The sequence below is a fragment of the Podarcis gaigeae genome (genome assembly GCF_964106915.1).
Source record: "Podarcis gaigeae genome assembly, chromosome: Z".
NCBI classification, from domain to species: domain Eukaryota; kingdom Metazoa; phylum Chordata; class Lepidosauria; order Squamata; family Lacertidae; genus Podarcis; species Podarcis gaigeae.
This window is the reverse complement of record NC_139691.1, coordinates 34,956,140-34,982,270: the sequence shown is the minus strand read 5'-3', so window position 1 is coordinate 34,982,270 and position 26,131 is coordinate 34,956,140. Positions and strand designations below refer to the sequence as shown.

The following is a 26,131-nucleotide window of genomic DNA, read 5'->3' as shown; positions in this document are numbered from 1 at the left end:
TGGTAGCGATCTCCATCCTTTAGTTTACATTTCCAACAGGCTTTGTTACTCAATTTATACATTTTTGCCAATTTAACCGGGGTGATATACCACCGGCACATCATTTTTAGTAAATTTTCTCTTAAGGTGGAGCACGCTGTAAACTTCATACTTTCGTTCCATAACCTTACCCATTTATCGTATTCAATATTGTAACCGAAGTTGACCACCCACTTTATCATGACTTCTTTTGTTAACTCATCCTTAGTGTCCCATTCCAGGCGCTGTAGGTGCAGTTTCTCTGCTCTCCTCCTCCTCCAGAGATATTTCCTCAGTTGCCACCATTTGCTGCTCCATCAGAATGTTTTGAAGTTCTTCTGTGGTGAGCTCAGTCCTGTGCTCCTCCACTAACTCCTCCACATCAGCACAACTCACTTCCAAACCCATGGAATTTCCCAGAGACACAATTTCCTCAACAATAGGAGCATCCTCTTCAACAGCCTCTGTTACTTGTTCTGGGACAGTTTCTGGCCACAATTTCTTCCATGCTGCCTTCAGTGTTCTCTGAGTCACATTCCTCCATGCTTTGTCTATCATATGCAAGCAATGGAGGATATTAAAATGATTCTTCCAGAACTCTCTTAGCGTTATCTCTGTGTCTGAGGTCACCTCAAAGCACCTTTGGAACAGTGCTTTGGTGTAAAGCTTCTTAAAATTAGATATGACCTGCTGGTCCATGGGCTGGATGAGAGAAGTTGTGTTGGGGGGCAAAAACTTTACACTGATGAACGCAAACTCTTCCAACAGCTCATCCTTCAAGCCTGGAGGGTGACCTGGAGCATTATGCACAAGAAGCAGGCACTGCATTGGAAATTTTTTGTCCTGGAGGTCTTTTTTCACACTTGGCCCAAACACTTCATGAACCCAGTCAATGAAAAATTGCCTGGTTACCCAAGCTTTGCTGTTTGCCCTCCACATCACATGCAATTTGCTTTTTATGACATTGTTCTTCTTAAATATCCTGGGGTTCTCAGAATGGTAGACTAGCAAAGGCTTCAACTTAAAATCTCCACTTGCATTTGCACAAAATAAAAGGGCTAGCCTGTCTTTCATGGGCTTGTGTCCTGGCAATGCTTTCTCCTCTTTTGTGATATAGGTCCTTTTTGGCATTTTTTTCCAAAAGAGGCCTGTCTCATCACAGTTGAAAACTTGCTGGTGAACAAAGCCCTGCGACTCAACATAATCTTTAAATTCCAAAACAAATTGGTTTGCCTCTAATTTGCTGGCACTGGCAGCTTCACCATGTCTCACAACACTGTGGATGCCAGTTCTCTTCTTAAATTTGTCAAACCACCCATGGCTTGCCTTGAAACTCTCAATCTCAGCACTTGGTCCAGGGGCGTTTGCGATGAGGTTAGCATGCAACTGTAAAGCTTTTTCACAAATTATGCTTTCAGAAATGCTGTCACCAGCCTCCTGTTTTCCAGTTATCCATATTAAAAGCATTTTTTTCATTTCTTCCATTGTCTATGTTCGCTGCTTGAGTGTTTTAACACCCTTTGCAATGCTGGCCCCCTTAATAGCATCCTTAAGATGGTACCAATTGTAGATTTGGGCATCCCAAACTGTGTTACCAGATCACTTATATGGACCCCATTTTCATGTTTAGAAATCATTTCCTTCTTTACCTCAACACTTATCACAGTTCTCTTGCCTTTGCTGCTTTGCTTCATGTCAGCAGTCCCAGGAAGCTGAACTGAGTTCCACAGATCCCCAAAACAATGGCAGAAGGCAGAGTCCCCCAGAAGTCCCCCAAACGAAGGCACAAAACAGAGACAAAGGCACAGGGCACAGGCACAGGATAAACAAATCCCAAAATCCCTTGCAGAATCCCAAAATTTTCCACTCCCCCCCCACCACAGGGTAGGTGGGCTTACCTGGCTAGGTGCCACCCATCTTGCTACAGCTAGGGGTGGGGCAAAGGGCTTTTTGGCAGAGGCTCCTGTTGTTTCTTAACAGCTTCATTGCTCTTTGTCTTCGCTAGGTAAGTGATCCTTACCTAACTTTGGGGCTGGGATCCTGTGGATGTCTTGGGGTTGTTGCAGAGGCCTTCTGCGGCTGGAGCCCAGTCACAGAGCCTTTGCAGGCTTGCAAATGTTGGGGTTTAGCCCTCCGGCCTCTGCAGGCCCTGTGGATGTCGGGTTTGGCTGCCGGGATCCTCGGAAGTTGGGCTTTGTCTGCCAGCATCAGGGGAGGCCTTGGCCTCCTCAGATTTTGGGCCTTGTCTCCTGGCACCGGCAGAGGCCTCGGGGAGCTCTCACAACTTACTTCTGGGTTAAAAATGTTTGTAACCCGAAGAAACGTATGTTGAAGCGTTTGTAACCTGAGGTACCACTGTACAATACAGTGGTACCTCGCAAGACAAAATTAATTCGTTCTGCAAGTTTTTTCATTCTGCGAGTTTTTTCGTCTTGCAAAGCACGGATTCCTTGGGTATTAACGGCTTTAAGAAAAAGGAAACAAACTCGCAAGATGTTTTCGTCTTGCGAAGCAAGCCCATAGGGAAATTCGTCTTGTGAAGCAACTCAAAAAACGAAAAACTCTTTTGTCTTGCGAGTTTTTCGTCTTACGAGGCATTCGTCTTGCGAGGTACCACTGTACATTTTGCATCTAGGAAACACTCTAGGCCATTTTTAGGCCGTGGCAGATCTCACACCCATCTCTCAGTTAAGAAACTCAGTAGATGGTGATTAAATCTGAGAAACACAAGACTTTGGGGGACATTTTCTTCATTTTCATTCTCTCAGTTATGAAATCCATAAACACAAAGATACATTATTCACAATAAAGTTTTTTTTTTTAAAAAAGTTACAGAAACAACCTGAAAACATTTCCACATCTCTATCCAGATGGTCTCAATGACACTGTTTCAAGAACCATGCAATGAATTTGGTGCTGCCTTCCCAAATAATTCAAAATGAAGCCCTAAAACAAGAGTTTCAAGATAATATATACTGCTTGTGATTCTTGTGAGCCGTGGTGCTCATCTACTCTATGTTCCCTGTGTTTGCCCATTCTCTTTGTGCTGCTTTTGATTTATTGAGATTCTCTTCTGGTGGCACATATCACAGGCAGAGAAGTTCAGAAGTCACCTATGAATCTCCACAGCTTAAGGGGAAGCTTCCATTAGATTCAGTGTTCTTTATCTGAGGCAGGCCCCAAACACATCATCTTAGAAAAAAGACTAAGCATGCTAATACCCTGGAAAAATGCTTTTGTCAATAATGGCAAGTCCTTGATCAGTGCTTTTTACCCCTCCAAGAAACTTGTTTTTCAGCCTATATGTACAAATACAGAAGAATATTTTTTTATATGTGACAATAGCAAGGAAGCAAACAAGTCTGAAATTAAAAGCAGAGACAACAAAAACAAGGCTAATTTTTATATATATGGTTACAAGCAGTTACCTTGGAAAGGCTAAATTACTTTATCTATTTATGTATAGTTTGCTAGCTGGTTTAATTACTAATGAGAGCTAGTGGCTACTTGTTACTGAACAGGCTGCCCTTCTTGAGTGTAGGATGAATAGAAACAGATGGATGTTGATTTCAGGTTTTTTCCAGTTTGTCAATTTTCCAGTCTTACGTTTAGTTCTACACATTTCAAAATCAATTTGCAGTTTTTTTAAAATCCTCAAGAACACTCATCAGCATTTCAGTGCACATTTCTTCATACATACAAAAATTTACTATGCGATTTTACCTAAGATACACTTTTTTGCAAACAAATTATCTTCTACATACAGCATGTTATTTTCACTAATATATTCATTTTTATCCACATCTTGGCCTGATTTACTGTATGCATTTTTGCACACACTATATGGCTGGAGAACTGCTTTTCAAATTTGGGGAAGGTATGAATTTTGAAGGATGGCTTTCATTTGGTTTATGTATTGTTCCAGAAAGTGTGAAGCTCAGTTGTAAATGCAAACTGAATTGAATTTCTGCCTCATCCTCAGGAGAGTTTGGCAATCTGAGTGCCAACATAAAAGGAGATATAAGTAATGAAGGTTACCAAAACTTTTATTTTTAAAAAATCTGAGACTTAGTCTTAGGGTTTTATAATACTTATCTGAAATACAGCAAGAGCCTGGGCCTGGATGGGTGGGATGTAAGCCTGGAAATCAATGTAGCTTGACTATGATATAAGCCAAGCTATTTCCTGATTTTTAAAGAAATCACTCAGCTTCAACCAAGACAATTCAATTTGAGCCAAGATGAGATCCTCCCATCATTGGAAACAAAACATTTTTTTTTTTCAAGCTGAAGCAGCTTTAATGGGAGGCAAGGTCTAAAGTTGCTCTTTAGGAGGGCAAGGTTGTTGCTCTCGGGGTGATGGTGTTGCTTTAAAGACAAGTACAGAATGCCTAGCCCAGTTGAATTCAATATAATTTAAGGTAAAGATAAAGGTACCCCTGCCCGTACGGGCCAGTCTTGACAGACTCTGGGGTTGTGCGCCCATCTCACTCAAGAGGCCAGGGGCCAGCGCTGTCCGGAGACACTTCCGGGTCACGTGGCCAGCGTGACATCGCTGCTCTGGCGAGCCAGAGCCGCACACGGAAACGCCATTTACCTTCCCGCTGGTAAGCGGTCCCTATTTATCTACTTGCACCCGGAGGTGCTTTCGAACTGCTAGGTTGGCAGGCGCTGGGACCGAGCAGCGGGAGCGCACCCCGTCGCAGGGATTCGAACCGCCGACCTTTCGATCGGCAAGTCCTAGGCGCTGAGGCTTTAACCCACAGCGCCACCTGCGTCCCTCAATATAATTTACTCTTGGGTAAAGGTAAAGGGTAAAGGGACCCCTGACCATTAGGTGCAGTCGTGACCGACTCTGGGGTTGCACGCTCATCTCGCTCTATAGGCCGAGGGAGCCGGCATTTGTCCGCAGACAGCTTCTGGGTCATGTGACCAGCATGACTAAGCCGCTTCTGGCGAACCAGAGCAGCACACAGAAGTGCCGTTTACCTTTCCGCCGGACGGGTACCTATTTATCTACTTGCACTTTGATGTGCTTTCGAACTGCTAGGTTGGCAGGAACAGGGACTGAGCAACGGGAACTCAACCCACTGCGGGGATTTGAACCGCCGACCTTCTGATCAGCAAGTCCTAGGCTCTGTGGTTTAACCCACAGCGCCACCCGCGTCCCTTACTCTTGGGTAGATGTGTATAAATGTGCTTCCATGTGGCAGTTCATGGACTCAGTGCTGTTGCTGCCTGTAGTTTTGCACAGGGTCCACAAAACAACAGCCTCAACAAAATGCCATTCTATATCTTTTCCCATTTCACCCAGGATTGACCGCTTTCACAAAAACCCCCAACATATAAAAGAACACCACCGCCAAAAGCTAGTGTAAATCACAAACAGCCTAGGCATAGCTGTCAACTGTCCCTTATTTGGCGGGAAAGTTCTTTATCCCAGCGCTGTGTCCCGCTGCTGTCCCTTATTGATGATGTCCCTTAAATTTCCCGGGTTTCAAAGGAAGCAGCTCCTCTCCCTCCCTCCCTGCCGGCCAGGGAGGGGGGAGGCTCCAATTGTGTTGCTTGGCTGCGTTGCTCACCCAATAAGGAGTCTAAGAACGACTGGGGGGTGGAGCTTGCATGCCTTGTGCCAATCAAATCGGCCGCATTGCCTGGGGACTCGCCTTTGCTCAGTGCTTCCCAGCGGAGAGGTGACGGTGTTTTTTCTTGCTGCATCCCCTTTGCTGGGTTGCTGCTCTGTGAGAACCACCGCTTGAGGCTTTGTCTGGCTGCTGGCTGGGTTTTCTGCCTTTGGCTCGGAGGGGCTCAGAGGTTGAACATACCTGTGTTCGGAAAATCCCTTATTTTGGCTGTTGATCCCTTATTTTCGAGGCTGCTGGTCCCTTATTTTTAAATCTGAAGGTTGACAGCTATGAGCCTAGGAAGAATGCCAAATGCCAAAAAGTGAGGGCTGAAGGCATTAAGACCCTAGGCCTGAGATCCCCCACATCTGACCTAAGGCTTCTTAGCTTACGTTATAGGATAATATTGTAAGCCTTTGGGACTTTCCACTGGCCTTTAGCCAATCGGCAGTGTGGCAAGGTTGGGGGTATTTATTTGGCAGTGCGACAATTCTATCCTAATGTTAAGGTGGCTAGATTTTTGTGGGAAGAGTTTTCCTTTGGTTTCTGTTGCATTTTCTCCTTCTTCGCAAAATCTTCCTGTTCAAAAATCCATTAGGGAAAGATCTGAAGTAGCTAGAAAGAAGACTGCGAGGGAAATAGCTTTGGGGTGCATGGCGATGCCATTTGACGTCCCGCCTATTAAAAATTTGCATTTGTCACCAATAGGGGTAGTTCCTAGGAAGGCTCCAGGGGAGTTTTGTTTAATTCATAATCTATCTTATCCCAGGGGTAGTTCGGTCAATGATGCTATTCCTGGAGAGCTTTGCTCTGTCAAATATGCGTCTTTTGACCAAGCGGTCAGGCTCGTTCGTAAATTTGGTCCTGGTGCCCTTTTAGCAAAATGTGATGTGGAGTCAGCCTTTAGATTATTTCCCATTAATCCTATGGATTTTCGGTGGTTGGGCTTTCAATTTGGGGGAAAATTTTATGTTGATAAGGCTATGCCTATGGGGTGTTCAGTTGCTTGTGCCACTTTTGAGGCTTTTAGTTTCTTTATCGATTGGGCCTTGCGTTTTAGGACAGGCCTGACAGGGGCACTCATTATTTGGATGATTTTTTAATGGCTGGACCTGCAAATGACCTTTCCTGTTTTAAACTTTTGGAAGCCTTGGTGGCCCTTACAGAGGAGCTGGGGGTTCCGCTCGCGGCCGAAAAAACTGAGGGCCCAGCTACAAAGTTAACATATTTGGGTATAGAACTAGATACAGTGGCTCTAACATCTAGGTTGCCCCAAGAAAAATTGTATGCTTTTAAATTAGTCAGTTAATTCCTTTCAAAAAAGTAACTTTGAGGCAAATTCAAATTTGAGGCAAAGTATCCCTTGCTGGGATACTTAAACTTTGCTTTCCGGGTGGTCTCTCCAGGACGTCCTTTCTGTGGTTGACTGGCTAGGCTTTCCTCAGGTTTAAAATTTTTTCATGCTCGTGTGCATCTTTCTAAAGGGGTGAGGTCGGATCTGGAAATTTGGTGGTTGTTTTTGGACAAATTTAATGGTGTTTCTCTTTGGCAGAACACACTAAATCTGCATGCAGACTTTCAGGTGCATTCCGATGTGGCTGGATCCCTGGGCTTTGGGCTGTATTTCAGGGGTCATTGGTGTGCACAGCCATGGCCGAAGGAGTGGCTTGGCAGGTACATCACGAGGGACCTCACCTTTCTTGAGTTTTTCCCAATCGTAGTGGCCATGCATATTTTGATGGAGGAGTTTAGAGACCGCAGCGTTTGTTTTTGGACAGATAACCAGGCTGTCGTGAACATCCTGGCCCATCAGTCTTCTCGTTCCTCCCCAGTCTCTGGAATCCTTCGATCCTTTGTCCTCCAATGTTTGAAGTTTAACATTACCTTTTCAGCAAAGTTCATTCCTGGTATTACTAATGACATTGCTGATGCATTGTCTCGTTTTCAGGTAGACCGTTTCAGAGAGTTGGCTCCAGAGGCACAGCTGTTGCCAGAATTTTTTTCGGATCACCTCTGGAATTTTGGAAAAGTTTAGTGGTTAAGGGAGTATTCTCTTCTGTTTCCTCTTCCCCTTTTAGATCCTATAGAAAGGCTTGGACAGATATTACAACCTTTCGCTTTAAGTCATTGGCTATAGGATGTGAACGCTCCTCCTCCATTGACCATGTCTTACAGTATTTAACAAATCTATATCAGCTGGGACGTACGCCAAAGATGATTAAAATCCATGCAGCTGCTATTTCATTTTTTAGTAAAGTCTTATTTGCTTTAGACCCCTGTGCAGACTTTCTTGTGCGTAAAGCTTTGGAAGGTTGGCACAGAATGCAACCTACTAGGAAGTGCGGCAGAAGGCTACTTATGATATCCTGTGCAGGATTCATGCCAAATTGAAGTTGATATGTTGGTCAAAGTATGAGGCTCGCTTGTTTGCAGCTGCATACTCCATAGCATTCTTCGGTGCTTTGAGGGTGGGCAAAGTTGTTTGTGAAGTGGCCGTGGGAGGGCATACTAGGGGTCTGCTACTGAGTGACATATCGGTGTTGGACACTGACCTGCAGCTTAATATTTCTAGGTCAAAAACAAAGTTAGGGCAGGGTGCCTTGTTAAGGCTGCCAGTGACTCTTCAGGCTGCTCCCTGCCCAGTGAGGGATGTTAGGAGGTTTTTGAAATTGAGATCCCCTGGTGTTGGTCCGCTCCTCATTCATCAAGATGGTTCCGCATTAACTAGGCAGCAATTTACACGTGTTTTGTGGAAGGCCATTGCAGCCTGTGGGTTACCTGCAACAGAGTTTGTTGCCCATTCATTTAGAATAGGGGCAGCCACAACAGCTGTTCATTGGGGACTGTCTGTGCACAGAATAAAGAATTTGGAGAGGTGGAAATCAGAAGCTTATAGAGGACACATCAGGGAACGTTGTTAGTTTTTTGTGTTTGACCCCCCTTTTTGTTTACTTTCTTTATTATTAGGTTCCTTGGGTTAAAGGTTTGGAGTATTGGTCATAGCATCGTCCACTGGGGCAGTTTGCGGGACATTGAATCAGGACTGGGTCGCCAGCTGGGTTTGCTGGAGAATGTCAGCCTTACCTAGGTCTCTAGACGCGGGATGCAATGGGACGCATTACCGTATTTTTCACTCTATAAGATGCACTTTTCCCCTCCTAAAAAGTAAGGGGAAGTGTGGAGCAAATGCAGGCAGGAGGCTCTGCTCAGCGCTCCCTTTAAAGAGCTGCACACACGCTCCGTGTGCTCTTTAAAGGGATTGTGGCTCTTGGGGGAGCCTTCATCCCGCTGCCTGGGAGAGGCTGCGCGCGGCTATCCCATAAGCTAGGACAGCAAGAGGGATCACTGCGCAGCAATCCTACTTGCTATCCTGGCTTCTGGCTTAGCCACGCACAGCCTCCTCTGGGCAGGGGGAGCCTTCATTCTGCTGCCCAGGAGAGGCTGCGCGTGGCTATCCCATAAGCCAGGACAGCAAGAGGGATCGCTGTGCAGTGATCCCTCTTGCTGTCCTGGCTTCGCCGTGCGAAGCCTCTTGTGGGCAGGGGAAACCTTCATCCCACTGGGCAGGGGGAGCCTTCATCCAAACTAGGTGCGTCTTATGGTCTGGTGCATCTTATAGAACGAAAAATACGGTACTTCCTTTGGTCAAGGCTAAGGCGGTGGCTTGGGGACTGCCTTCTGCTCTGGTGATCCAGTTGGGGGAGAATGACCTGTCTTATTTAAAAGGCGTGGTCCTGAAGCATTGCACAATCAAAGACATTGACTATCTGTTGGCTAATTTTCCTCAATTGACTGTTATTTGGTCGCAGCTACTCATGCGACATTACTGGCGAGATAGTTACTCCCCGTTGCCCAAATAGGACCAGGAAGTTGGTGGGTCATGCGGTGGCCAAAAAAGTGTTGGCGCTGGGTGGTGGGGTGATATGCCAGCCAGGCATTTCTTATCACAGGGATACTTTGTTTCGGACGGATGGCGTGCATCTCTCTAATGAAGGGAATGATATTTGGCTGGCAGAGATTGCGGACGGCTTGAAAGGATGGCTGCAGGTGTGATGGTATTGGCGGCAAGCGTGGTGCTCATGTTAGGCATTGGTTTAATAGGGTATTCAGTTAAAGGAATTCGGGGGTCTGGATCTCGTTCGAAGCCCAGAGACGGGCTAGGGCCATGCCAGGACCCCCGGGAACCTCAGGGGTGAGCACCAGTCAATCTACACTGATGGAGCACCCCCTGCTGGTTGTTTATCCCTCCAGGCTTCCTGCAGGGTGGGGCAAGAGCCAGTAATAGTTTTGATACCAATGCCTAAGTCAATACCAGTCACATTTGTGCATTTAATAAAGTTGTGGCCAAAATTTGCCCATTAACAATTAAAATAAATTCTGTCTCTGCTGTGTCTTTATTTCCATGGGAGATGGGTTTTGGGGCTCGGAGCACAAGTAGGCCAACCTTTCTTTTTACTAAATTAAGAAATTAGAAGGGTACAGAACAGCACGCGAGTTAATTTCTCCCAAAAAGAATGAAAAGCTGATCTAGAGATAGCTTTTAAAAAACAACTAGATTATTGCCACTTGTAAGAAAGCAGTCCTTTCAAAGGTTTTTCAACTGCTCATGGTGAGGAACATGAAACTAAAACAACAATGATAACAATTAGTAGGTTGCTCAGCAAAGATGTTTCCTGGAGCATGTCCTGTTAGAACAGCCATCCAGGACTTAAATGGCATACAGAATTGGAGATGACATTATTGCAGCAGAAAGGTGAATGTTACAGCGTCAACACTCTTATCTGAAGGGGCCTCCCTGTGGAACTGGGGCTTTCTGGATCATCTGCTAGGAGGAAGCATTAGAAGAACTGTGCAGCTGTGTCACTCCTTCTCTGGAGGGGAAGAGAGACATTCTCCTGGGAGGGTCACAGCTGGCTTAGCCCCTTTAATAAAATGCACACCCAAATGACTCTGTTTCCAGCTGCCATAACAATGAATTTTGAAAACTACTATTAGATTTGATTCTTGCCATGTTATGGGTGAATTACAGGAGGCAGCTAGGTTTGGGGAGCAAGACAAAGGCATGGCAAGCACCAGTAGTTAAGAATAATTCATTTCTTCTTCTTTTTTAAAAAGCAAGGCTGACCTGGAATCTCTTATTGGAGTCAAGGGTGCTCCCGTGGCCAGCTATGTTAAGAACTGCTTTTTAGTTCCTCACTGTGGGCACAACTCAGTGGTTGTGTGCCAGTGGGAAGCCAGTTTATAAAGTCCCCTAGAACCAATTCTAATAAATCTATTCCTAAACTCCATGTAGACATTCACAATCCCTGGATAATGAGCAAATGAGCTTGTACTATGGTGAAGCGGGTGGTACTCAATTTCCTCCTCTCTCTCCCATCCTCCATGTATTTCATCCAAACTATACAAGCTGTGTGTATGTAGGCACTCTCTGTGGGACTAGGAAACTTTAAAAAGAAAAAAGCAGGGTCCATAATATCATATAGGACTACATATGCATAGTTTTAAACCTTCAGAGTAATGAATGAAGACTAAGGAATTATCCACACTTACCTTTCCACAGCTTTTTTTGCAGCATGGTCCACGCTTTTAAGCTCTGTATCCAAGTACCCTTCTTTTTGCTCCAGAGCCTTCCCTGCAACCCCCCCCCCTCGCTCTTTAAAAAGAGTGTGGATAAGCCCCAAGAGAGGGGACAAAAGCGGGTCCAGCTCTTCCATTAGACCTCTCAGACACACTACACATTTGCACCTCCATTACTACTGCAAGGCTTCACTCCTTGGAAAGTTCATTCCTCAAGACATGACACTGTGGGACAGGGCAGACCCAGAGCACACCTACATTGCTGCAAATGTATTTTAACCTTCTAAAAAAATTGCTGCTGATGTGGGGCTCTCTACCGCCATTTAGTCCTAGTCCCTGCAATGTCTCAGTCTAAGGAAGACTCTATGATCAGAGGCGCTATCATCTGAATAATAATAATGATAATAATAATAATAATAATAATTTATTTATACCCCGCACTCCCTGGCCAGAGCCAGGCTCAGGGCAGCTAACACCAGTAAAATTACAATAAAAACATAATGGGGGGGGGGGAAGAAACCAATTTAAAATACAGGTTAAAATACAATTTAAAATGCAGCCTCATTTTAATAGTAGCCCATAGATCAAAACCGTAAGGGGAGGGAAACATAAGGGTCAGACTTAGTCCGAGCCAAAGGCTAGGCGGAACAGCTCTTGTGACAGAGCGTTCCGCCAAGTTGGGGCCAGTACTGAAAAGGCCCTGGCCCTAATTGAGACCTAATTGATCCCACAATGCAGGCTATATATATATATATATATATATATATATATATATATATATATGGAAGGGGCCCTCAGTGCCTTGGCCTGCTGGATTCAGTGCCTATGCTATGAATGTACTGTATGGTCATTCCTCAGAATGAAGCACTATAGAGGCAAGAGTCTGCAAGTTTGCAGCTGCTGCAGCCTTTGCAAAAGCCCAAAGGATGGGAAAAGGTGGCAGTAGTGAGTAGCATTCACTGTTGCCTTAGTGCAGCTGAGTTTCTTTCTTTGGTACTGTACATGGCAGAAGGCTCAGTCCCAATTTCTCAACCCCTACAATTCACTGGATATCAAAAGAGGGACGTAGCATTTCATGTTGATGTTGATGGCCAGACTCGAATTAATTGTGGGGGGAATTGCGGAGGGGGGGACTTTAATGAAATTCATGAGCCCCACCTTCCAAGTCTCCCCAGTTTAGGCCACTACCTGTAGCCACATGAACCAGTAGCTCAGGCAGCTTTCACAAAATGTTAGAGGGGCAAACTACTTCTGGTCCCCCATCATATTTTGTGTAGTGAGTAATTGTGGAGGGAAGGGGTTTTTGTATCTGAATGCTCACCCACTCTAAACAGGCTTATTTTGCCGGCGGGAGGGATGTCCCTAGGGAGCATTCAGACGTGAAAAGTGTCACTAGAAGTCTGAATGCAGTTTGGGATGGAGGGGGAGCGTAGGGGAGGAAGGAAGCTTTATCACTTAATTTTGCTGATTAATTAAAATTGCACAGGGAAATTTCTATGGAACCAAATGGTGTCAGCTGCAAACAGTGGCTGAGTACATATTTTGCATGCCAAAGCTCCCTGACTCATTCCTTGGCATTGCCTGTAAGGACTGGGTATGTCCCTCGTGTGAAAACTGGGAGAGACCCACTGCAAATTCTTATAGACAATGCTGAACTACCTGGGTGAGTGGTCTGACTCGACATGAAGCATGAACAATAAAAAGATCCAAACCACAAAAGTGGCACCATGTTATATTCAAAATGTATATACTGTTGCATGACATCACCCCAATCCCTGAGCAGTGCGAGATTCCAGGGGTTCCAGGAGCTTATCCAGGGTTTGCTTTGGAAAGAGGGAGAGTGGAGACTGTGGTGTCTTTATGATATACTGTATGGTTTACACATAGATACAACCTGAGCCTAAGCTGGAAGGGTTCACAGAATTAACACCCCAAGGGGGCCTTGCTTCCCCATAGTTGGTGCCTTGCATTCAAACAGAAATCAAACATTGCTCTGACTCTCTCTGGCTTCCCAATGTGTATCTTCTAGCTCACACCTTTCAACAATCACATTTTGTTCTTCTAACTACCAGTCAGTTGAGGGATGGCACAAATCCACTTCTTTTGTTCCCTTAATGGCCCATTACCTAGGCTATCACCTTGCCAAGAAGATAGCCTGGCTTATATTTTAACACTTGCTGGATTCAGGGACAGATAGGTAGCCGTGTTGGTCTGCCATAGTCAAAACAAAAAAAATTCCTTCCAGTAGCACCTTAAAGACCAACTAAGTTAGTTCTTGGTATGAGCTTTCATGTGCATGCACACTTCTTCAGATACACTGAAACAGAAGTTACCAGACCCTTCTATATAGTGAGAAGGTGGGGAGGGGTATTACTCAGAAGGGTGGTGGGATAAGAATCCAATGTCTTTGTTCAGACCAGGTCTCTCCATGGTTTTAATTTTGGTAATAAGTTGCAATTCAGCAGCTTCTCTTTCCAGTCTATTTCTGAAATTCCTTTGTAGTAAAACAGCTACTTTGAGATCTTGTATAGAATGTCCTGGGAGATTAAAGTGTTCTCCTACTGGTTTCCCTGTCTTGTGATTCCTGATGTCAGATTTATGTCCGTTTATTCTTTGGCGTAAGGTTTGGCCTGTTTGTCCAATACAGAGAGCTGAAGGACACTGTTGGCATTTGATGACATACACAATGTTAGACAATGAGCAATTAAATAGTCCTGAGATGGTATGTGTGATGTTGTTGGGGCCAGTAATGGTGTTGTCCGGGTGTATGTGGCAGCAAAGGAATTTCAGACATTGGATTCTTATCTCATTATACATGACAAAGCCATTTTTCACCTTCTCACCCCTTGCTTTTTCCTGTAAGACCTACTGCAGTCGTTAAGAGTCGTCAACAGGCTCATCACAGCTATCTGCCAATCACCCATTCCCACCACCCTTCTGAGTAATACCCCTCCCGACCTTCTCACTATATAGAAGGGTCTGGTAACTTCTGTTTCAGTGTATCTGAAGAAGTGTGCATGCACACGAAAGCTCATACCAAGAACTAACTTAGTTGGTCTTTAAGGTGCTACTGGAAGGAATTTTTTTGGGACTCAGGGGTTAGAGGGGTCTGGGCATACTGCCTACTACCCACCCTAGAGAAAAACCTCATAAAATATGTTGTAAAATATATACATCATGTATATGTTTGGTTTCCAGGGACCCTCAATGTTATTTGTTCTTTATCCTGTTCTTATCCCCAGAAGGCATGTTCCAGTGCTCCTAAAGAACCAAATGGATTGGATTCACCAATCTGTTGCTCTTCAGATGTTGTTAGAAACCAACTCTCATCAGTCAGCATGGTCCAGGGTTATGAATGACTGAAACTGTAATTCAGCAACTTCTGAGATTGGGGAAGCCTGTGTTATATGTCACTATCCCTGTGACATCACACCCAGTTACCCTGGTAACCTTCCAAATCCCTGTCTGTCCACACTCAGGGCAAGTGGGAAGGGCAGTTCTCAATGACCCTCAGTGGCCCTGTCATGTTTTTAATGGCCCAAGCTCTGCCAGGTCGATTTGCATAGCTATCCCAGAAATTTCTCTGCACCTTGTATTTTCCCCTCATATCCCAAATAATCAAAATCCATTTATTAAGTTCTAGGGTTTGGGAGGGTGGTCCCCCCAACCCCCCCTCTATAACAATATTATAATAATCTGTGGAACATGAGAGCTCCATCTTGGCTAGTGCAGAGCTGGGCACTGGAAGGCAATGATAAAAATATTCAGATAAACTTCCAGTCCACCCCCCTACCTCATACCAATCTTCACTTTGTTCTTTATGAGTTCCAGTCTGTACATTGCATCTCTGTGAAATGTCTGTGGGGGTTTTAACATCACTTTAACTTAGTTCACTGTGAGTCAAAGTTCTGTTTCTCTGAGGGAACCTAAGGGCCTGGAAGCAGCATTAAATTTTCTAAATAAGAGGCATTAGATTTGTGTAGTAAAAAGGCCCCTGGGATCAAATATGCTCTGTTCCCCCATCAGTAGTCTCTCATTTCAGAATGGACCTCTGGACCTCTGAGTCAGACGAAAGATCTTTACAATCATTAAATCAGATTGACAGGCACTGCCTTGAGACAATGGAAGGGCTTTCTTTCCTATAGCGCACCTTTGCCTTTTGATCCCAGAAGAGCTGTTATTCTCTTACAAGTATATCATTACCCAAAACTTGATGTATTATTTGCATAGCAGGCGAATCCAGCTAATTAAGAAAAAGAGCAGAAGGCAAAATTGGGTGGCAAAGGACCTTTAAAACTCCTCGAGCCGCATTGTGGTGAAAGGGTTGTGTCTTCTTGCCAAGCAGTCTAGTCAGGGCCAGATTGACAAAGGGGGAACAAGCGTTTCAGGATGTATTCTTGAACTCTGCAGCTAACAGTGACCAACTAAAAGTTTCTGTGAAACCCAGATATAACCCCAGCCTGATAAGGAAGCTTCATTTGCAGACCCCCTCTAGTGTGAAGATCACCAGAGGGGACCCTCTTGGTAATTTCATCACTCTCAGAGGTTATCGAGTGGCTGTGGCTCCTAAACAGTGAAATTCCCTCCCCATCTAGGTCATTTAGCACCCTCATTATCTTGTTTTCATCCTATCCTAAAGATGCCCCTCTTTACCCTAGTCTTTGACACCTGAATATATCCATATCTATATCTTTGTGTGGGCTGGGCTATGCTTTGAAACTGTTAACTAAGCAAATACATTAAAATGACTATTTGAAGAATAATTGCCAAGTTCACCTAGAACTGTTTTGGAGATATATGTGAAATGACATCCTTTAGCCCCAGATACCCCTTCTCTAGGCATGACCTCTTCCACAACAGACGTAAGCATATTGGTAGGGAAATGCTGAGCCCTGCTGATTTATCTATTCTGGGGATAAACAGGAAATGCTGCAGTCCAAATCTGTCAATCTGTCAACTTTCTATAAGCAGCAAATCCACATTAAAATGCTTTTTAATATAGGTGAATAAGATTCAAACTGACGGTTATGGATGCTTCTGGGTTTCTTTGGATTACTGCCTGCATCTAGAATGGGTGTGTTTGCAGGCTATTAAAGAGGGAGTTGTTGTTGTTGTTGTTTTGCCTTTCTATGTGCACACCTCTTCTCCTACCATCAAAAACATAGTTGTTACTCACTAAGCACATGTTCGCCTCCCAAACAAAGCTGGTGATCATCATCCATAACATAACTAAAGACCAGAAGATGTGCTAACAGCCATTAACTTATGGCTCCAGGGCAAAAGGGATTAGACAAATCTATTTTAAGATTTTTAGGCTAGCCTTGAGCAAACCAGTCAGGTCAGCACACAACCAGCATAAATGAAATATTGATTTAAAATGGATAAATTCACACACAGACAAACAACAGATGGGAACAAGATTTCCCAACTAGGTACCCTCTAGATGTTTTGTAGCAGCATCAAAGCTGGGCAGGGCAGGGCATCTGCTGAGGTTCCACACCTCTTCACGGGACTCACTGGCAAGAGTACCCAGGACCCGCTCCTCCTCTTCATTGTTGCAACTTGCTTGTTTGCAGCCTCTTCCTCTGACCCAGACAATAGTAGTCGTGAGAAGGAGGAACAGCAGATGCCACTGCCTGCTTGCTCAGTGTTGTTGGCATCCATCTGTCTTGAGAGATAATGGAATGTGCCTCCGGGGGTGAAGTCAAACTGCTTCTTTAGCAACACCGAAGTGACCTTTCCGGGGTGCAAACCTTGGCAGTGTGTGTGGAGATCCTGGCTTGCCCAGACAAGACATTCCTCTCAGCCTCACTGATGTGTTCAAAGGAAAACACTTGGCACCAAATTAGCTGCAGGAGAGGCTGGAAGGAGGTGTACAAGGGACTATCCAACCATTTTAGGGACTCCACTCTGGATTTGTGTAGGGTTCACTCCTCAGCCTTTTCTTCTCCTGATGAGGACAGCAGAAGTTTAGGATCAAAGTTTTCCTTCTCCTAGATGTGCTACATTCCCAGGTTGATAAGCCCCATCTGCCCCTCACTTCCCTCTATGAGAAGTGCAGAAACTGCCTTTTTGACCATTAGACCCACTATTGGTCTCATTCGCTGAATCTGCCGAAGTCTATCTTTGCATGGAGGGGAAGTCCTTAAATCACCTCATTGGATACCCTCACCTGGATTAGCCGGACAATCAAAGCCACTTCCTGTGGGGCTGCTGTTGCATGTAGACTGCTTTTAGGAGCCACAGATGAGAGCTGGGTACAGGATGGGGACCAAAAGTGGACAAACTGTACCAGAAGGAGCATGACATGTCCCCCACCAAAGGTACTACCCCTTCCCTAACATCCCATACACCTCCTTGCTCAATGACTCTCTGCCTAACAAGGAAGCTGGTATTAGCAATATTGAGGAGGAGCAACTTATGGGGAGTGAAGATGTAGTGGAGGCATGGTCCATGGAAGGTGCCCTGCCCAAGGGCCCTCCAAAATTTGGAGTCAACACATTTCCCCCAGAAATGCAATAGGAGGAATAATTTGGGTTGTAAGTTAAGGGTTAATTTTGTAATCTATAAGCCAGCTATTCAAGAGGTGCTACTTTGCACAATAAACCTATGGGTTTGACACATGTGCTTATTTCTGCATATTCTGATTTTCTTATTCCCAGGGTTTAATTATAACATGGAAGTATAAACATTTAGATGACATATTTCTAGAGATGGCTTTCTATTACAATATCCCAATTATATTATTCTATGTGCTATCAGGGCATCCATGGCTGATAGCTTCTTTGTCTTAGAAATAATATCCAAGAGTACAACACACAAGAGAAAACTCAAAATTGTTCCTGTAATGTCTTACTCTGGAGCATGTTCAGGTCCTTAAAAGTAAATAAAGATGGTTCGAGTTATGAAAACTCCATATTCTAGGCATGCATATCCACCCTTGGTTGGATCAAACAATGTAGGAAGGTGATGGAGTGATTGCATGCCAACCTTTAAGCATTCAAATTTACAGTGTGCATGTAGAAATAGGTATGCACACTCTAATCCAGGAGTAGCCAATATGGTACCCTCCAGACATTTTGTATGGCCAGTGGTCAGGAATATGGGAGCATCAACCAGCAACATCTGAAGGACCATAGGACCTGGCCCATGGCTGAAAAATGTTGCTGAACCCTGTTGTATAACTATGGAACCCATGGCCTTCTGCATGCAGAATGTGTGCTCTAGTACTGAGCTACAGCAAGACTTGCACCAGCCCCAATGTTTCTAATGCTAAACGTTTATCCCAGGTATGGGCAACTTCCAGATTTTGCTGGACACCAACTCCCATAATCTATTACTATTGTCAACACTGGCTAAGGCTGATGGGAATCGGGTGGGGAACCCCTAGCTGTCCAACTGTTGCTCCAACTCCCATCATCTCTTGCCAGCATGGCCAGTCATCTGGGAGGATGAGATCTGGAGTCTAGCAACTTCCTTGGGTACCATGTTGGCTATTACTGTGTTTTAGGATGCTCACTCTTTTTGAGTTTGCTATTACTCTGCTGTGCAGAAACTTCCACAATCCAAATCAAATTCTCTCTCAACTTTCTCTTAATAGAATTTAAAACCAATGAAATGTTCAGTAGAAAACAAGAGTCTCTAGAAACCCATGTCACAATTAATTTTTGTAATAAAATGTTTATATAAATGCATTGATCGACTTTTGGTTTTGGTCAACTTAAGATGCATTGTCCCTTCAGGTAAGGATTGGTCTTGGCCTCAATCAATATCAACCTCGCAGTTCAATGCATGGTGATGCTGGCTCTCACAAAAGTCAATATTTGCTTAATGTGTTGTATTCTTGTTCCAGATACAGAGTTTTCTATATATTTTCTTCCCACAGCTGTCATTGAGCATATAGCTCAGTGGTTACCACATTCATCAGACTGTGTTTCTTCATTCCTTCTCTTCAGTATTGGTTTCAAACTCAATAAAACTATGATACTCTTCCACACTGACTGCTCAATCCTTTTCACTTTAATCAAGGTACTAGTCTCATTGATTATAGTGGAACTTCTTGCCTGAGTAAATCAAGCATTATCTTGTCCTTTACAAGTTGCCTCTCCAGTCCTGTTTGGAAGACATTGAATTTAAAAAGTAAATATGTTCTGCTTAGGCTTATGTTGGCAGTGAACAAATGCAAATCTGCTTCTTGGTTTCATGTTGGACACTAAGCCATAGCATTCCTATACTATTATCACCAAAATGTTATGCATGTAACATATTGAATGAGCACAGATGGGCAAGCATGCCATGCACTCTTCATTCTTCTCATTTGAACTTCCCCATCACATGAACATTCATGCCAAAGTTATACTTCTCTACTATTCACCTTCTTGCGACAAGTATCCTTCTACCACATTTTAAACAGACACGTATGCCATGCTCATCAAACTGATCCTAGGACTGGTGGTCCTTTTCACTATGTGGTGTTGTGAAGGAGAATGGCATCTCTGATCTACTCTCAAAGCTTGCATCTCCCTCTGTATCTTTCCCAACAACCTCTTGCTGATAGCTTCCATCATTTCCTTCTAGTCTCATCTCATCTTCCTTTCCATCTTTGCAGGGTTATGTATCACTGGACTTTTTAGTGGCAAGGTGCTGTTAGTCTTATTCCTGACAATGTTTTATTATGCATTTTGTATGTTTGTGTTGTGAACTGTCCTGTGATCTTCGGATTGAGGGTGGTATGCAAATTTAATAAATAATAAACAGTGTAATGTCATTAAATCACTTTTATCATTTATATAAGTGAAGAAGAGTAAATTCCCATTGTGCTAATGGGTGGGAGAAAGATTATCATCGAACCGCTTCCCTAGACTTTCTAGTAAGGTCCGGAAGTACAGCAAAATTCTCCTCTCCGCTTGGTGGAAAATGTTGATTGATTACAAGTATAGCCCACCTTTCTTCCATGATAAAGCTGAAAGTGGTGTACATAAGATCTCCCTTTCCAGGCATTAATCAGATCGAGGCCTGCTTACCTTCAGTGAGACTGTCATACCATCTACCCAGGCCCTGGGATGAATATAGTGAGTTCTCTTACTGTGTATAACTACATACATACAGGGCTTTTCTTTTCAGCCAGAACTCTCCAGAATTCAGTTCCGGCACTTCTCAAGTGGGCACCATTGCCAGCCATTGCCATTATAAGAGAACAAGGGAGGCATTTGCAGTGAGTTCCAGCACCTCTTTCCCCCAGAAAAACAGCACTGCAAACCATCCTACACTCTTCCTGGTGGCTTCTATCTTCCTAAAGAGACTAGACTGGCTCCCACCTTGTCCTTCCACTGGCAGGTGAAGACTCTTTTATTTAGGCTTTTGGAACTTGACTCTTTTTAAGGAAATGGCTTTTAAATAGCCATTTTTACCACCTGCATTTTAATATATTAATATATGTCTGGTGCTGGGTTTTGACATTGGCCCACCATCTTCTTGCTCGTTAGGCTCTGGGTCATGCAGTAACAAAGGATCCTGTGAAAAGTTAACCATATGATGGTTTCATGATGTCACTTAATGGGTGTTAATTCCCACTGGTCACAGTCTGAGGTTGCAGCCAGGATAAGGCCCTACTCTTTGTCTCTGAAGAAGATCTCATTGGGTTAGGAGGCTGAGCCAATCACAGTTATTGGAAATAGAACTTCAGGGAATATTCAATCAGTAACCTAAGGGATTAATTCTGCAATTATTGTGGGTTACAGAAGGTACTGATTGGAGGAGCTTCTAGTCAGTTGGGACTGAGAAAGACTGGTGAGATTTGCCAGCTGTAGAGATAAGTGGTTTTGAAGGAGTTTCCCCACTATGGAGGCCTGTAAATAACTCAAAATCCCTCTGTTTATTTCTCCTCGTATCATACACTGTTTTTGTTTAGTTCACCTCAGTAAAGTTTCATCAGTTTCTTTTCTCTCTGGACTCCATCTGCTAAATTCAACTCCCTCAGCAGTGTCCAAATATACAAGGAGAAATGTCAGGGCAAACCCTATTAGGGTGGCTACTTAGGCATTGCTAAAACCAAGAAAGTGCATCACCTGAAAAGAAGACATACAGCAATTTGGATTTGCATACAATATGCGTATCCTAACTTATATATACAAATGCAAATTTAGAAATATCTACTTTTTTTAAAAAAGAAGAAAAAGAAATGCAACACATCTCACAATGGTGAGGAAGACTGTGACCTGGTGACTTGTGGTCCTGCTACAACTGCCCCTCAGTGCTGACTGTTACAGACAACTACAAGGCCCCTGTTGTTCTCCCATCTTATGGTCTTGATCTTTAAACTGGACTTTAACTGGACAATGCTTCAAACAAAGGACCACTATCTGAAAAATAGGATACCTTGCCAATTTATTCTCTGTGCTGATTTTGGGGGATGTATACACCACACCACTCTAAGGAACTTGGCCATCCCATTTGCCAGAACTGGAAGTTCTTGTGCAGGTTTGGTAGATAAAGTTCTTTGCAAAGTAACATTCATAGCACTTACAACTGCAAAAAGTGGGGGGGCTTATTCAGCCAACGTTTTAGAATTCCAGCTGCATTCTGTATCCACATGAAACATTTATTGAAATGGGATATCATTGGGTAAAGCACTGAAAAGTACATTTGTCATTTCCCTCCTATCAGCAAGAACCGTATATCAAAATAGATGCGGCTGTTTTCCACACTATTTTCATAAATAAATATACAGGTTATTGATAATACGTATATACATCTTTGAGCTTTGTCACATCAAATGCAATGAATACATTGTCCAATATATTTACTCCTGGGGAGGAGAAAATATATATTATAATCAATTAATCAATTGTTGAATGAGTTGTGGTGGATTTTGCAGAAATGCTGTCAGGATGATGACATCTATCAGCAAATCTCTTTTTTATGGATGAGATGAATATGTTACATTAAAAACCATCTAGTTTCAGCTCTTGTTCCCATCTTTTATTTTATTTTTTTGTAGTCATATGCTGTACTTGTTTTCTTAGCAGTATTGGCAAAGAAAATATTACTACTTAGGACCTGAGCTCGCTTGCAATGAAATCAGTATCCACAAGGTCAATCATTAGCTTCAGTGGCTTTCATATTTTCAGCTTTTTAGGGGCCCCGCTTCCATATTAACTTGTCTGCTCAGGATTCTTTGTGCCTCTCTCATGTAACTCCTGTTTCTTTCAAATGATTCAGGGATGTGTTCTAGAATGCCAATTTAATTCATGTGTGGCACTCACTAGATTCCACAACGCTAGCCAAAAACCACCCAAATGCAATATATGTATCCTTGAACTAGGTCAAAAGCCAACATTTTATGATGAGTGCAGCCAGGGGACAGGGAATGAGAATAGCATTTGGGAAATGGTGGTAGTTCAGTGGTAGAGTATTTGCCTTGCAGGCAAAAGATTCCAGGTTCAATCTCCAGCTATGGCTAGGAATGTCCCCTGCCTGAAACCCTGGAAAACCTCTGCTAGTCAGTGGAAGCAAAACTGAAGTAGATAAACCAATCGTCTGTCTCAGTACAAGCTAACTTCCTAATGTTCCTAAAACATAAATACAAGTGTTCTAACACATTAAACATTAATTGCATTACTTCCTTTGGTGAGCAATGGTGTAGAATACCGCCTGCCTGCTTTCCCCCCTTCTATCTCCATGAGAATGACATCCTTAAAAAAAGAAAAAGAAAATGGGAGAGACGTACTTTGTAAATTAAAAGCTGAACATATGTTTTACAGAGGACCTGAAACATCACAGGAGGGCACCCCAATCCTGTGTACATAGGAACCTGCAATGTGCCTGGTCATATTTGTCCATCCAGCCCTGTACTGATTAGCAGCAGTTTTCCAGGGTCTCATAATGAGTCCATCTTGTGCTGCCTGCACTTTAATCTCAGGATAACAGGGACTGAAGCTGGGACCTTCACCATGCAAAATGTTTCTCAACCATTGAGCTACAGTATCCCTCCATGTCCTTGCCCCTGCCCCAAGTTGTAACGTACCAAACACCATTTTATGTAATGTTGGTGAAGAAGGTTGTTTGGGGGAAATTACTTCTGGGAAAGCTCGTCATTCAGTATTGATGCTTCTCATTAAGGAAATAGGAAAAAAACTTCTAAGGAAACTTACCACTTGAAACTCAGGACACAGACAGCCAAAGGTTGGGAGTAGGAGGTGCTGCTTTTCAGCTCCTGCCTGTATGGCCAGTATTCAGTGCATACAGATGAGATATGGCGAACAATTATTTATTGATTAAAACAACTGGCTAGCTAGTATTAACAGCTCTTGCCAAGGCTACAGTGAAACTCACCTACCAGACACTAGCCATGTTACCCATATTCTCTGGCTAGAGATTCTTTGCATTAAAGAAATGGTCACATCTACAACAACTGATCTCAGAGAATAGCATCAGGGGATTATGTGTCTAAAACCTGGCATATTAGCTGCAGCATGCCACTATTTTGTCTCCAATGCTATATAACATCTGGGACGCTGGTGGCACTCAGGTCTAAACCACCAAGCCTCTTGGGCTTGCCGATTGGAAGATTGGTTCAAATTCCTGTGATGGAGTGAGCTTCCATTGCTCTGTCCCAGCTCCTGGGACAACCTAGCAGTTCGAAAGCACAGCAGGGCAAGTAGATAAATAGGTACTGCTGTGACAGGAAGGTAAACAGCATTTCCTTGTGCTCTGGCTTTCGTCACGGTGTTCCATTGTGCCAGAAACGGTTTAGTCATGCTGGCCACGTGACCCGGAAAACTGTCGGCTCTCTCAGCCTGAAGCGAGATGAGCGCTGCACCCCATAGTTGCCTCTGACTGAACGTAACCATTCAGGGGTCCTTTACCTTTACCTTATAACATCTATATGAAGCCACTGGGAGCAATCTTCAGGAGCTTTGGGCCACTGAATTAGCAATACAGTGGTATCTCGGGATGCGAACGGGATCTGTTCCAGAGCCCCGTTCGCATCCTGAATGGAACGTAAGATGCGATGGTGCATCTGCGTGTGCGCGGGTCACGTTTTGCCGCTTCTGTGCATGCATGTGACATCATAACGTGCTCCATTACTTCCGGGTTGCCGCAGAGTGCAACCCAAATGTGCTCAACCTGAAGCACATTCAACCCAAGGTATGACTGTACTCTGATGTTGCCTAACTCTCTTTAACTACTAGTCAGGAAGAGGCCATGCATAAGCTGAACCAGTGCCTGGATGTAGTGGTGGCATGGATGAAGGTCAATAGGAGCTGGATCCTGCTAAGACAGGGACACTGTAGAAGAGTAGTTTCATGGTTTGACCTTTGGAAAATTTGCCCGTTCTAGACAGGGTTGCACTCCCTATGAAGGAACAGGTACTCCATTTATGGGTGCTCTTGGAACCATCTTTGTCCATGGAGGCCTAGGTGGTTTCTGTAGTGAACCGCAGCTAACACCAGGTTCAGCTGGTGCAGCAACTACATCTTATCCTGGACATAAATAACTTGGTCACTGTGATACATGCACTGGTAAACTCACTTTATTTTGCTTTTGGCTTTTATGTGTTTGTTAACTGCCTTGGTATTCTCAAAAATGAAAGGCGATACATATAAATCCTGTTCATAATAACTAAACCTAATCCACAAATGGCTGCTACATGTGTTATAATTGGGTAGAATGATTACCAATCAGATTTTAATGGTTATAAAGAATCTGGAATATATATAAAAAAGAAGTGGCAGACACCCTCCCCCTAAAAGTTATCCCATATCTATTATATGGAAAGTAACTCTGCTTTGCATCATCTTTATGAAATGCTTCTATTTATTAATTTTCATGAGGACCTTTAAAAAAACAAGTAAATCACAAGCTGATGTGAAAATGTGGAGAACTGTATTTAAGACTGCAAAAAAGTGAACCCAATGGGATCCAAAATTGACATTTGCCCATCTCTAGAACAAATATTTCTGCAGACCAGAACACTTGAGAGAGTTTGATACTAGCCAGTGAAAGTGACACCGTTTGCTTGAACATGGAATGAATTATTGGGGGGGGGGGGGAGATAACCAAACATAAGCTTTCAAAAAATACGTATGCATGAATGCTAGATACACAAAGGACTGGTCACAGGAAGAAGAGAAATCATGCGACAGGAAGCTGAGGAAACAAAAAGATCACATTAAAAAGTTGCATGATTTCTTTACTTATTTGTCGTAGGAGCAACAGTGATGGGTGGGGAAGGGGAAACTGAAATCAATTAACCAAAGTTAAGGAAGAGATTATTATATCTGTTGTAAGTCTAGGGCAATTTATATTGACTATCTCTAAAAACAATTTGGAACAGACTCCAGCACAGGCAAAATCAACTCTAAATGAAACTTAAAAGTTGTTTTATTGAAATAGATTCCAAGAGCTAGCACCTGAATTATCTGCTTAGCCTAGCATAACATTCTGGTTGCAAGATGTCTGATGGCATTGCTCTTTGTGTTGGGGTTATTATCATCTTTGGGTTGTTGTCGCTTTTTTAGATGACCTAAGTTTACAAAAATTGTGTCTAGGAGCAAGCAGAGTTATGGCCTATATATCTGAGTGTTGAACCAATCATTTAGTTGACCTCCTTGAACTGCTCTCTACCCAGGTGTAAAATTAAGGGAAGCCATATAATGCCAAACAATAAGAAATCACTATCAAAAACAAAAGCCCAATACATTTCTTCCATCATCCCAAGAATGCGCATTAGGGGGGGGGGAGGGAAACACCTGAGCTATAAAATAAGAGAGAAATATGTGTTTTTTAAAACAAGGAGATGAGAAAGTTTTGAAACAAAGCTTAACCCCTTTCTCCTGCTAGCCGTTCATATATACCATTTAATATTATCAATACTTCATATGTATACACGTGTATATGCAATTTCCCCCA

At 43.5% G+C, this 26,131-nt stretch overlaps 1 long non-coding RNA gene and 1 pseudogene across 2 annotated transcripts in view; one reads left to right on the top strand and one right to left on the bottom strand.

Moving 5' to 3' along the window:
- Positions 1 to 243: 243 nt before the first annotated feature.
- LOC310837136 (tigger transposable element-derived protein 1 pseudogene) lies at positions 244 to 1,503 on the bottom strand (annotated as a pseudogene). The gene has a single exon. The product of its transcript is annotated as a tigger transposable element-derived protein 1 pseudogene (transcript).
- Positions 1,504 to 1,936: 433 nt separating this feature from the next.
- LOC310837049 overlaps positions 1,937 to 26,131 on the top strand; it is a 56,090-nt gene continuing 31,895 nt past the window's right edge. The window contains exon 1 of the long non-coding RNA XR_014560374.1: positions 1,937 to 2,023. This is a non-coding gene — a long non-coding RNA (uncharacterized lncRNA). The remainder of the gene's footprint in view (positions 2,024 to 26,131) is intronic.